Source organism: Marmota flaviventris, chromosome 11, assembly GCF_047511675.1.
Source record: "Marmota flaviventris isolate mMarFla1 chromosome 11, mMarFla1.hap1, whole genome shotgun sequence".
Taxonomy (NCBI): Eukaryota; Metazoa; Chordata; class Mammalia; order Rodentia; family Sciuridae; genus Marmota; species Marmota flaviventris.
In genome coordinates, this window is record NC_092508.1 from 118,826,262 (window position 1) to 118,840,669 (window position 14,408).

General features: G+C 44.3%; 1 pseudogene; it reads left to right on the top strand.

The window, feature by feature from the left end:
• Positions 1–7,246, top strand: part of LOC139707681 (tyrosyl-DNA phosphodiesterase 2-like) — a 41,149-nt pseudogene extending 33,903 nt beyond the window's left edge.
• The last annotated feature ends 7,162 nt before the right edge of the window (positions 7,247–14,408 follow it).

The window sequence follows — 14,408 nt, forward strand, 5'->3', positions numbered from 1 at the left end:
TCACAGCTATTGAAAAATAACATTACTGTACCAATTGATTGTTTATAGAACATTTTTTACATGTGCTATATATTCAGGACTACAAATGACTATGTTATTGACTTTTACTCTAGGTTTTAAACATTTGTTTTACTTCAGATTTCTGGTAGTAAATAAATTGCTATATAAAATAAATATTTTTAAATGACTTTTCTATTATGAAATAGTTTTATTCCAGAGAGCAAGAGAATTTTTTTGAAATTCCCTTTTAAATAAGCCATCATGAGATTATTTTGTTTCCTTCTTAACTTCTTTAGCTCAGTAGCTTATACATGTTTGGAATTTTTTTTAATTTTAATATTTATTTTTTAGTTTTTGGCAGACACAAAATCTTTGTTTGTATGTGGTGCTGAGGATCGAACCCGGGCCGCACGTATGCCAGGTGAGCATGCTACCACTTGAGCCACATCCCCAGCCCAATGTTTGGAATTTTTAATTCAAGCCATTTTTTTTATTAATTTGAGAGAGAATTCAACATTATCTTTCTGTTTATTCAAAAAATAATAATCTTGATACATGTGAATTATATAACAAGAGATGCCGTAATGTAATTTTATATGTACAGACAGTCATTAATAGAAAATTAATATAAGCAATTTCTTGCCAAATTTCAGACTTAGTTACTTTCTCAAGCTCTATTTACTAATCCTGAGGGATTACATAACTAAATTATAATACAAGTAGCAAATTGGTAGTCAATTCAGTGATTAAAACCACCAGCTACCAACAATTATGTTTATTAAATTTATACCTTATTAAATCTAATTGCAAAGTAGAGTGTCATTAAACATATAAACCTTTCCAAGTCATAATATTCACAGTGTTGTTCAACAATTTCATCACCATCTTGCAAAATAAGAATGTTAATTTCTGTTCTTTATCTGGTATGTCTATTATCAGGGAATACATAAGTTACTCTCTGAATTTTAAATTTATTCAAGTTAAAACTGTTTATTTAAATTCATCATTTAGAATATATTTCAAGTAAACAAATCTAACAAACAAGTGTATATAAAGCCTGACTCTTCTGTTTATTTTTTTAAAAATGAAAGCATTAGAAAATAAATTCCACAGATCCAGCAATGAGTGTCACTCAGCACCACAAAATGCTCTGCCTATCATGATAAATATGTTACATTGAGCCTAATATTCAACATCTCAAGAAATGTAAGCAAAAATGTCACAAATTTTTGCTTGGATATAATCCCAGATATCTTCCAATCATAATGTCTGAGGTGAATGTATTCTTTGATGAAATATCCATAGGTTGGTCAAAGTAGGTTTTTTCTATGTATCCAAGATATCCAAATCACAGGTTTCCATAGCAATTCACAAAATATACCACCTGAACTCTTCAATTTCAATATCAATTTAGTTGGTACTTGGCAGTGCTCAGTTTAGGCTTACTTTAAATATACATTTTAAATCTACAAGCATATTAGTAAGGAACCAATTTTTGAGTGGTATGCACAAAGATAATCTCTTCATAATCACTAACTAAGTAATATTTTTAATCTTCCGAATATCATAATGGAGATTGTAGTCAATGCAAGTCTCTTTCATTGATTAATTATTGAATTACTGAATTTTCTTTGAATAGTAATAGTAAATAGCAGTAAATCACATGTGTTAATGCTTACATATAAAATCGTATTACCCTGGAAAACAAACAAAAAAAATATTTTAACTATTTTTATATTGTTTTGTTACAGAATAGTTTTTCTTCTCAACAACATTATTTTTAGTGGACATACATATTGTTATGTAGGCTCTTTCAAATGAGTGGGACTGAATCCTTTTACTAGTCTGTCACATAAACTTTGTGACCTAGAAGCTAAATCTGCCCCCCCAAAAACCTTTTTGTCTAATTTCACAAAAATACTGCATGGACTAGAGGGACTATTTCTTTTTTGCCTGTACTTTACACACACACACACACACACACACACACACACACACACTGATATACCTAGCCTAGTTCTCTCATTAGATCAGAAGCCAGCTGTCACAAGTTATGAAGGATTCATTTCTGTTTTCTGTAAAAATATCAGGATGTCTGTATGGCCTGGCCATTAGTTGATGTTGTAGCTGATTGGAATGACTGCCCATGCCCTGAACTCACCCATGTCCGGTTTTCCCTGACCATATAACAACCCTTTCCTAAACCTTAGTGATGCCTCATAAATTCTGGCCTTCCCTGGCCAGAAAACGACCCTCTCTGAGTCTCTAAGATCTCCATAAATTCTGATGCCTGGGCAAGCAAAAATGTAAACTTGTGTTAGGCTCCTCAGAGTGTTGTTATCTGTAACCCCCCCCCCCCTTGTGTAATTTTTTTTTTTTTTTTGGCTATAAAACTGGGCCACAGAGAAGCCTCGCCGCTGTCCTTGGCTCCCACAATTTTGATGGGCAAGGCAGCCCGGCCAGTCAAAATAATAAGCTTGCTTTAATTTGATTTTAATTGGAGTCAGTGGTCTTTTCTTGCGTCGTGGTCTAACAACACACACACGATGCATCATTTTAATTGCAATATAAGTACACAAACCTTAAATAAGCAGTTTATTATTATTTATTTATTTATTTATTTTTTTACAAATGAATATGCCTATGTAGATGCACAGTCAGGCTAGTACTTCACCATCACCTGTGCTCTAACTCATCCAGGGTGCCTTCTCCCACATGCAGGTATTGTTCTACCTTTTATCCTCATATCTGTGGCCTGGACTTGAACTTCTGATGAGGAGATTAATAGTTTTTCATTCTTACAAATTTTATGGGAGGTATGTATTTGTATATCAACTTAAAAATATAATTATATGACAACAAAAAGTTCAACTTCATATGTTAAATTACACATATATATTTCAAACCAGCATTGTTTGCTTTGTGATCTAAAAGTTTTAGGATTTTTGTTTTATTCTTGGTCATTTGTTCTTAAAATAAACTCAAATTCAGAAACTGTTGTGAAGTTTTTCTCAGGAAATATCAAAGAAGGTAAACAGGAAACAATGTTTCTAAGGCCACCTTTTAAACTACATCAATGTGAGGATACTCTCAATAGCTGCTGTAGATAGGAAAAAAATTAGTTATTCAGCAAAACTATTGAAAAAGTATAGCAGATACTAATTGGGTTTCTGTGCTCATTTCAGTTCTCAAAACAAACTGGCTTCAATATTTAAAATTAGGTTCTTTTATAGTCTAAAGAGGTGATAGTAATATTTCCCTTATCAAAATCATCTGAGCCAATATCATATTTACCATAACTTATAATAAAGAGCACTAGGAATTCAGTTATGTAGTTGATAAATTATGATAAATCCAAGCTGAGTTTTGTTATTTATAGCTCCAAGTATACTTCTGTGAAGACATGAAGCAAATGTTTGGTCATATAAGAATACAAGCTAAATCATTTTAGTTAATTGCAGAGACAACTTTCCCACCTATAATTTAATATAACATAAGCTCGTAGAGAGTATTGCTATTGGATCTGGAGGAAAGTTGTTTGAATTTAAATGTCAGCTTTGTAGCTAATATCCATGTGAACGTGTGCAATTTGCTCAATTTCTATTAGTTTCATCATCTTTTGCAAAATGGTTGCTATGTGAAAAATACCTATTTCATGTGATTGTTGGAAGCCTTCAATAATTCATGCAAATTAGCACCTGGCCTGAAAGTCATTAATATTAGCTATTATTATTTTCATTGTTGATTTTGCTATTATTACAAATATAGGGGTTTCTAACAATGTGCAACATCAAAACAATAATAATAATATTTTAATACTCACCAGAAGTCTCAATTTTGCTATATTCAATGACTAAGTTGATAAAAATTCCAGAGGAATTGGCAGCCTCTAGACATACTACCCATCTGTCTCTCTAGATTCTCTAGGCTTTATGTTGTATCAAGTCAGATCATCAGAATGGAACATACTCGGACTATAATACTTTTGCCCCCTTCAGAAATGTCTTCACAGAGCTCAATTTGGCACTATGCCCTTGGCTTCTTCTCGAAGGTCAGTGTATGAAATGCCTATATAAAGAATGCCTCTGCTCTTTTTGTAAAAGTGCTATTGAAGATACTGTCCATTCTCATGTTTAATGTTTCCTAGACAAAGACTTTGGTTATGAATTCTTCTTAGTGCTAAATTTAATGATTTCAGTATATCTATTCTTTTGTTTTAAAGTACCTCATCCTTTGGGGAAGCAGGAAGTTCTTTAATAATAAATAGAAGATTTCTTTCAACATATACAGTTCTAGAAAATGTTACCAGCTATTTTTTTTTTTTTACCTTCTTCATCAGGGAAGAACAAAATCAAATAAATTAATTCCCCCTTTTCTGTTTCAAACTTAAAATGTTATCCCAGTAGACAATATTTGCATGTAAAAGGAGAGTCTACTAGAGAGAGAAACAAGTTGTAACACTGATAAATTTTCAGGGCACAGACACCTCTGAAGGCAGAGGGGTTCTCAGATTCTATCAACTCACATCATATGAATCTGAGCTTGGAAAGTGGCAGACCTCTAACTGTTGTTTGCTCTGCACAGTGTTTTAGAAGACATTGTGTGGGGCAGGTGTTACAATTAGCCAAACACAAGCATTCAGGCACCTATTGTCAGTCCCAAGATCCTTTCCCTATTTAATTCTTCTCTATTATCAAGGTCATGTTCATCAATGGTAGAATCTGACATGAAGAGTCCCTGTTGCATTACTTTAGGCATAAGACTTTCTTGCACATTTGCATAAAAGCTTGCAACACTTGGAGCAAATATTTCTGAAGAGCTAAAAAGGGCATAGTAAATAGGTTTATGCAACCATCCCTCAGTATTTTCTTGTTGAGGGCCACAGCGGAGTCAGGATGATGCATGGCATATTACCAGAAGGGAGTGGTTGAGAGGTGACCCCAGCAAGCCTTTGAGATGATGATGGTTATGTTAAGCTGTATATTCATTGTATATTTGACCTTTACTCTCCGGCAATAGGGCGGCTCTTTCTCTGAAGCCATAAATGATGACTGCATCTGCTTAATAGTCTTTTGTGATTCATCAACCTTAATTTCCCATTTATTTTCTTCTTGCTCCACACTTCTCTGAAGCTTCTGTAAAATTCCTTCTGTTTCTGCAAGGACAGATTTATGTTTTTCACACTCTAGCTGTAAAAGTGTGTGTATTTCATCAATAATTCTTCATGAGGGGGGGAAGAAGATACCTGTTAGTAATTTTGTTCCTTAAGCTGCTCAATCTGGGATGGAAACAATTTGTTTTCATCTTGTACCTCCTGTAACAGCTTTGTTTTGCTAGAAAGGTTGCTCTCCCTCTCTTTTAGCACAGCTTCTACTCTCTTCAATTCATTTTCCTTCTCTTTCAACACAATTTACAACATCAGTATTAAAATGTTGAATTTTACATTGTCTTTACCACTTTGATCTTCTGAACAATTTAATTGAGCAAAATGAGGTAAAAGATTACATGTTTATTTCATCTTCAGAAATGTAAAGGTCTGATCATTCAAACAGTTTTTTATTATAAAACTGAACTCTGAAGGTGTCTATAGAGTTGGCTTTTTTAATGTTTTTCTTTAAATCAGTAGTCTAACAAGGATTAGAAAAGACAAAACTCTGTTCAGTGTTGCTGACAAAGTAGAAAGGGTGAAAACATAAATAAGGCTTTAATAAAACATAAATAAGGCTTTAATAAGGTGTCGCTGCTGCTGGCCTGTGTTGACCTAACCAGTGAAGAAACAACTGATTCCACTAGTTCAAAAATCCACCCATCTGAAAGTTCTCAGCAAGAAGATGGCAGCATGTTCTTTCTCCTTACCTGGAATATTGATGGGTTGGATTTAAACAGTCTGCAGGAGAGGGCTCATGGTGTGGGTTCCTACTTAACTTTGTACAGCCCAGATGTAATATTTCTACAGGAAGTTATTCCCCCATATTACAGCTATCTGAAGAAGAGAGGAAGGAGTTACGAAATTATTACAGGTCATGAAGAGGGATATTTCACAGCTATAATGTTGAAGAAATCAAGAGTGAAATTAAAAAGCCAAGAGATTATTCCTTTTCCAAGTACCAAAATAATGAGGAACCTTTTGTTTGTTCATGTGAGTTTGTCTGAAAATGACCTTTACCTTATGACTTTCCATTTGGAGAGCACCAGAGGACATGCCCAGGAATGAATGAGTCAGTTACAAATGGTATTAAAGAAAAGGCAAGAGGCTCCAGAGTCACCACGGTGACATTTGCAGGAGGTACAAACTTACGGGATCAGGAAGTTACTAAATGTGGTGGCTTACCTGACAACATCTTGGATGTGTGGGATCCTAAAAGGTCCATCAGATCCAAATTCACCCCGCATGTTAACACCTGAAGCAAGAAAGGCATTAAAAATCATTGAAACACATATGGAAAGTATGCATTTGGATAGAATTGATATAAGTTTATTTTTCAGAGGAGCAGCAGAAGAGGGCCCCATTATTCCCCTGTAAGGGCCCAGCTAACACCGGAGGAAGAAACCACCAAGAGACTGACTTTATGCAATAAGCAGGAGGGGGTTTATTGAGATTCCAGCATGCTGGGGCTCCGTGCCCACTCGAGAAGGGAGAGCAGTCCAGAGCCGGGGTTGAACAATGCTTAAGTATACTTTTTTGGGGGGAGGGCGGGGACTTTACATACATCACAGTCTCCTTTAACAAATCACCATACACCACGGGAAAGTCAAACAACAATTTTTAGACTTGATTAGTACATACATTGGCTGGAACAGGGCAGGCTGGAGTGATAGGTCATTCCTAAAGAGGGGGTTACATTTAAACTGATTGGTTTAGGCCCTAAGGTGTGTACGTGCTGGACTGCACGGTTTCTGGGGAGGGGGTTGTTTTTACAGAGCAACCAGATGGTTAGGGGAGATTTCAACATACATTTCAGTGGCTTATCCAGGAGTTGTTTTTAACTTCTACATGAATTGTAGGTTCCAGGAAAACAGAACTTAATTTCACTTCAGGAAATTGCAACTTAACAGAACTTTAAAAACTTCACAGAACTTAAAACAAATCTTAATCTTATCCTTTACATTTTAACTCAGGCTTCGCAGCTTAGAAACTTTACCCTTTCACCCAAAGTTTGGACCTCTTTGGGTTGGAGAAACAGGACTGTGGTAGATTTCCTAGTGATCACGGGGTCTTCTGTGCAACTTAGATGTGATATTGTGAAATGTTTTCACATATGAGTTTAAATGTTTTGAGTAGACTTCTGAACTTTTTGCAAGTATTGTTTCTACCTATGTGGAAAGGTAAGTTTTATATAGATGAATTAATATACTGGAAAATTGTTTCAGAAAAAAAAAATAGATTTTATAGTATCTAATTGTTCAGTTTATTTAGATAATCTATTCTATTTCATAATATTATACTTAATTCTTCTAAATAATAAAACATGATTTATTTGGATAATTTAATATAACCAACGTGCCATTAAATGATTATAGATTAACAGACTGTAAATATATTAAATCATCGCAGTGAGCCTTTGGCATGCAAATAGCCCTCAGCCATTCTCAGGTACTGGGGGCCTCCAGGACCTGCTGCTTCTTTTCGGCTGGACTCTGAGGGCCTGGGATCCATGCGGGGCCTGGAGTCCAGGGGGACTAACACACCCAGGTGCCCCTCGCTTGGCGTCCGAAAGAAGGAGGCCCTTGCTGGCTACCCTGGACGGGTGGCATCCTTGGGATTAGGAGCACCACATGTTGGGCCTCACGCCCAGCCACTCTGCCTGGTGCCAGGCTAGACCCACCCCTTCCCACCCTGGCGCCTAGGCCTCCCACCAAGGGCATGCAGCGGCCTCCCCAGAACCCAGGGTAGCTACAGAACCCAGTGCCCACCCTCCCGTAGGTCTTTAGGGCCACACGTCCCCTGTGACAGAACCAGCCTGTGCCAGCAGGCAGCCACGCCCAGCCAGGTGTGGGGACAGAAGCCAGGACATGGTCACTGTATTCACCACCTCTCTTAGGCCTTGTGCTGGGAACTGGACACCCGCTGGGCCACATGGGATGGGTGGCAGGGTGGACAGCCACCAGGGAGACAGGACAGTGCATTGCGGTCATGGTCCCCCGGCCTAGGAAGGTGGAGGCCCATGTGGGTGGGCATTCCCCCTGTGCCTTACCTCCCTGAGCGCTGGAGACCGGGCCACACATAGGACCTCCAGCCCCGTGAGCCTCTGCTCACCCCGGGGCCACAGCCTGTGCTCCAGAGGGAGGAGAAACTGTCAAACCCTGCAGCTTCAACCAGGAGCCATGGATGGGGAGGCTGAGGCAGGAGGAGCACAAGGTGGAGGCCAGCCTCAGCAACATTGAGGCCCTGAGCAACTCAGGGAGACCCTGTCTCTAAATAAAACCCAAAACAGGACTGGGGACGGGGCTCAGGGGTCGAGGGCCCCTGAATTCAATCCCAAGCACCAAAAAGAAAAAATATGCAGCTTTCAGGAATGCGATGCGGACCAGCCATGTGCCACCCCTGTGTTCCTTGTCGGCCTGCTCTGGTCACCGCTTCTCCCTGTGCGTGGGAAAAGGCCTGATAGAGTTATCAGGAGGCCACACATGGGCCCTGGGAAGTGACAGCTCTGAGCTTTTGTTCAGAAGGGACAGAAGGACCAGAGGCGCCCAGCGCTGGCCCGTGGACCAGCTCTGACTCAGGGCCCTGCTCACGACAACTGTTCCCAATTTTCTCAGGAGCAGAGCACATGTGGCCCACCCAGGAAACGGCCATGCCCGTCCCTGTGAGGGACCACGATTTATGAGGCCCTCTCCACCCCAATAGGCCCTGATGTCCCGTCCTTTAGGGGGCCGTCTAGTGACATCAGACTCTGGGCCTTGACTCCCCTCAACCTTCATTTCCTCCAAAGTGGAAGAAATGTCCCTCCATGTTGATAACAAGACTATGGCATCTCCCCTGTGTCCTCAGCATACACACTTGTGACGGTGACACTCGGCTGCAAGGTCCTGCCTTGGTTCAGAGCAAGGCCTGGCCCTCCCATCGATCCTGAGTGGGGATGGTCTGCAGTCTCCAGCCTCCAGGAGTCACATATCTCAATTAAAACCAGACCAGTTGGACACAGACTCAGAAGAAAATGGGGCATCACACACCCTGTGTGTAAAGAGGCATCAAACCCCACCTGTGGGCATGGTGACAGGACCCAGGCTAGATCCTGGGGGACTTTCTCCTCTCCTAATCCTGCCGGCCAACAAATCTGGTGTCCCCTCTGCTCCAAAGCCCTTCTTGCCTTTAAAGGCTGGATACCTGTGGAGCATGATGGCGCACGCCTGTAATCTCAGGGGCTCTGGAGGCTGAGGCAGGAGGATCACAAGTTGGAGGCCAGCCTCAGAAACTCAGGGAGACCCTGTCTCTAAATAAAATAATAAGAAGGGTTAAGGATGGGGCTCAGTGGTTAGCACCCCTGGGTTCATTCCCTGGCGCCAAAAAAATAGGAAGGGGGAGTGTTTTAAGCAGAGAAAATAGGAGGCCTGAGAGAAAAGGCCCAAGTGTGGACATAGCACACAGGGCAGGTAGACAGGTCACAAGGATCCTTGCAGGCAGGGGGATGAGTTTGGATTGTATACTCTTTTGTGGGTACCTGGGGTCCGTACATACTGAGCCCCATCCCCAGCCCTTTTTTATATTTTATTCAAAGACAGGGTCTCGCTGTGTTGCTTAGGGCCTTGCTAAGTTGATGAGGCTGGCCTCCAACTTTCAATCCTCCAGCCTCAGCCTCCCCAGCTGCTGGGATGACAGGGGTGTACCCCCAGCCCACGTGGATTGTGTCCTTTACACACAAGAGAAGGTCGATGGCAGTTTAAGTTGGGGAGTGGGGTGGCCTGAAGCATCTTTTAACAGTTTGTTTTGGCTGTCTGTGGACAGTGAATTACTGAGGGCAACTGGGAGGCTCTTTGGGAAGTGGCTGTCACTGTGGCAGCGGGAGAGGACAGTGGCTGGGGGCATGGTACTGCGCTGCTCCAGAGCACAGGAGTGAGCTGGGCCACGGAGGGCGGCACCGGCCACAGGAGGACTGGGCCCTGGGCTTCCCAGGTCCTCAGACAGGGCCATCCTCCAGCAGGCCCCGGTTCAGCCTCCTCCCTCTGGGTCAGCTCCCTCGTCCCCGGGCCTGGGCGCTTGTGAGAGCAGGCTCTGGGTTTCATCTGCACAGAACAGGGAAGCCTGCTCTTGAGCTTCCTGAAGAGCTGGAGCCATGCCTACCCACAGCGGAGGAGGAGATGGAGGGGAGAAGTCTTACCCTCCTTATTAGGAACTCTATGGATGATGTCTAAAACCCGGATTAACACAGAAAGCCTTACAACAAACATGTTTTCAAAATTATAGAAAAACGATCAACTAAGCCAGGATGATGGGGAGGCTGAGGCAGGAGATCCCAGCAGCTGGGGAGGCTGAGGCAGGAGGAACACAAGGTGGAGGCCAGCCTCTGCCACTTAGCAAGGCCCTAAGCAACTCAGCGAGACCCTGTCTCTAAATAAAATATAGAAAGGGCTGGGGACGGGGCTCAGGGGTTGAGAACCCCTGGGTTCAGTCCCTGGGACCAAAAAGTAATCACCAACGACCACCCCCTCAGTTGGGGGAGGGCTGTCCCCTCCATTAACATGGTGCCTGGCACCGGGTGGCCATTTGGGAAGCGCTGATACAACACAGAACAGACAGACAGACGCAGGCCAGAGCCATTCCCTCAGACCCCAGACCCCAGGCTCTGGCCACGTGCCCAGAGGATGCCCGAGAACCAGCTCCCACCCAGAGCCAGCGCCTGGGGAGGCCCCTCCAGCCGGAGGCCAGCCCAGGAAGGCGGCCTCATCTGTGGGTTTAAAGCAACTCAAACAAAATCTGCTTCAAGTCTCAGCTGGTGTCTGGGCGCTCCATGGAGCACTTAAGATCTAGAGCTGATTGTTTTTTTGGCAATGACAAAGGCAGGTGGGGAGAGGGGGGTGTCCTGTTTCCAGCTGTTTCTGGAACCTTCTGGAAATGTCTGGCGGGAGCTGGAGCAAGGTGGGAGGGGGCTGCCGGGGCCTCAGGGCTTTGTCATCCTTTCCTCCCTGAGACCTGCTCACCTGGGTCAGGAAGGGCACAGCCCAGGGGACAGGCCCGTCCCCTTGTCCCTGCACATAGGCACTGAAGCACTCAGACAGGACACGTTCACCGGCCTCTCTGGCTCCACTAGGGTTTGGTGGGTGGACGTGGGAGTGGACCCAAGGTCAGCTCCTCTGGCCCTGCAGGGAGGCCTGGAGCTGGTGTCCCCATCCAGAGAACTGGATGGTAGAATGTGCCTGTGGGACGCAGTGAAAATCACGCCTGCACATGGCCAGCCCAGGACATAGTAGGTGCTCACTAAACGGAAGAGGCTCCAGATTTGGCTGGTTCTCCACAGGGACAGGGTCCCCTCCCTGGGGTGCTGTGCTTCCTCCTGTGGCCTGTGTCCAGGATGACGACCACAGCGAGGGTGAGAAGATTCAGCCAGAGTGACACCTTGTGCACCCTGGGGGTGGGGACCTGCCACCTGTCACTCTCTCAGGGAGTCATCTCATCCAGACAAACTCCTCCAGGCTGCCCTGGTATAGCCACGAGCCCCCTTCTGTGGAGAGCAGGAGGGACATGACATCCTTGTTTATTTCTGTTGTGACAGCCATGCAGAGTGGTGGCCAGGACGCCACTTCTACCCCAAGAGGTTCCCACACAGGTGACCCTGAGTGACACGTACATCGGCGCTTTATGTACCTGCCTCACGGGCCAGGTGCCCTTTCACAACCTCCCTGGCCACTGCCACCTGCCTTCTGTCCCAAGGAGATGGGGACTGTGTCGCAGAACTGCTACAGGAATCCAGCCAGAGTGTATAGAAAGCCCTCAGAGAGCAGCTGATAGGAAGCAGAGGCCACCAGAATGCCAGCTCTTGTCACTGAGATCTGTGGAGATGATGCTGTGGGTCATTTCTATCTTCCTCATTTTCACTTCTGTCCTCTTGGTTTCTCTGGTCCAGGGGATCAGACCTGAGGGTGCTGGGCACTGAGCCCCACCACAGCCCTTTTTCTATTTTATTTAAAGACAGGGTCTCTCTGAGTTGCTGAGGATCTCGTTAAGTTGCTGGGGCTGGCTTTGAACTCGAGATTCTCAGCCACATCAATGTGCACAGCAGCTCAATTCACAACAGCTAAGTGATGGAGCCAGCCTAGGTGCCCTTCAACTGATAAATGGATAAAGAAACTGTGGTCCGTATACACAGTGGAATATTACACAGCCTTAAAGAGGGATGAAATGATGGCATTTGCTGGTAAATGGATGGAGCTGGAGACAATCATGCTGAGTTAAATAAGCCAGTCCCCAAAACCAAAGGCTGAGTGTCCTCTCTGATATGGGGACAATGACTCACAATGGGGGGGGGAGAATAGAAGTTCACTGGATGAGATGCAGACGAGTGAAGGAGAGAAGGGGAGGGGACTGGGAGAGACAGGGGAATGAATAGATGTCACTTTCCCATGTTCACATAGGAATACATGACCAGGGATACCCCACAGCAGGTCCAGCCACAGGAGTGTGATGTGACACCCCATGTAGTTGTGACATGGCAGGATGCATGCTGCTGTCATGGATAATTAAAAAAGAACAAATATAAAACAAAGAAAAGAGATTAAATTTTTAAAAATAAAAGAAATCACAATCCTACTGCGTAAGCATCGCCGGCCACTGGGGTTCCAGGCGGGCCCAGCAGGCCCAACTCTCCTTTGTCTGTTATCTTCCCAACTGGACTGAGACGGTTATTTGATGATAAATTTTAAAAACTCCATAATAAGAATCATCGTGTCCTAAAATACTCAGGTAAGAAACCTGCAGAGTCTCCACCCCCCAGTTCACCGTCTCAAACCACCTCATAGATGAGCCTCGCCTGGTGACCAAAGAGTGTCCCCACCTGCCCTGTGAGGAAAGGACTCTTGACCTGTCTGTGGTCCCCACTGCCTGCCACCAGTCACAACTGTCATGATGACACTGAGTTGTCCCTAAGGGTGACCTGTTCAGAAACTAGCCACAGATGGGTGACCTCTGTGAGCTGGCTGACCAGGCTCCCTGAGGGCTTTGGGAGTAATTCCATGGGAAAATGGGGCCAGCGGGCTGGGCACTGGGGTGAAGGGTGTAATCCCAACATCTGGGGAGCCCTGGGGACCAGTTATAGGTGTGAGTGGGCTGGTCCAGGAGGACACATGGAGGAGGTCAAATGCCTAGGCCAAAGCCAGGCACAGTGCTACACGCCTGTAATCCAGCAGTTTTGGAGGCTGAGGCAGGAGGATCGAAAGGTGGAGGCCAGCCTCGGCAACTCAGCAAAGCCCTAAGCAACTCAGCGAGACCCTGTCTCTAAATAAACAATAAAAAGGGCTGGGGACTGTGATCAGGGGTTAAGGGTTCCTGGGTTCAATCCCTGGGACCAAAAAAAAAAAATCAAATCTGCGGTCCCCAAGGCCAGGCAAGGCAGGCTCCACAGGCCAAGCTGGGGAAATGCTAACCAACTCCAAGAAGTAATTTTCAAAAGAAGAAAAAGTCAGGTTTATCTTTAGGTATCACCTGTGCACGCCACCAAATCAATATCCTCAGGAAGTAGGTTAGAGACAAAGGAAAGAATTTGACTCTTCCTGGAGGACCCAGACTGGAAAAGCGATATCTCAACACCAGAGATATTGGGAAGATAAAGTCAATTGTCCCCACAGCCTAGCGGTTTTTCCTTCTGCCAAGAGAGGATCCCCCCATTCCTGGAGTCCTCCCTACCCGCCCAACCAGGGCCACTTCAAAGTGGCAGGAGCCTAATCGCACAGCACAAGAAAATAAAAGACCTAATTAACCAAAACAAAAAGTCAAATAATCCAGGGGAGAACGGAAGCAGAAATCTCTATTTTCAACCATTCGATTTCCTGTATGTGTATAAACTGTTCCTCGCCAGTGCCAGTTTTCTTCCAGTGCAGGTGTGGCTCAGGCCAGGCAAGGCCGTGGCTTCTGGAATCAGAAAAGGTGGGCAGGGTGGCCCCCATCTGTCATTCCATCCGCTTGGGAGGCTGAGGCAGGAGGATTGCAAGGTGGAGGCCTGCCTCAGCCACTTAGTGAGACTGTGTCTCTAAATAAAATAAAAAAATAGGGCTGGGGATGGGGGGTCAGGGGTTGAGGGCCTGTGGGTTCAATTCCCCCAAATCCTCAAGGTCAAGAGAAATATGGCATCAAGCTCTAAGGCAAGGGAGCCTCAGGCCCAGCCTGGTGGAGACTCCATTCATCAGGGCTTCAATTATGGGCTGTTTCCGGGGGACACCTGCCCAGATCCTCCTCCAACCTGCATGGAGTGATCTTG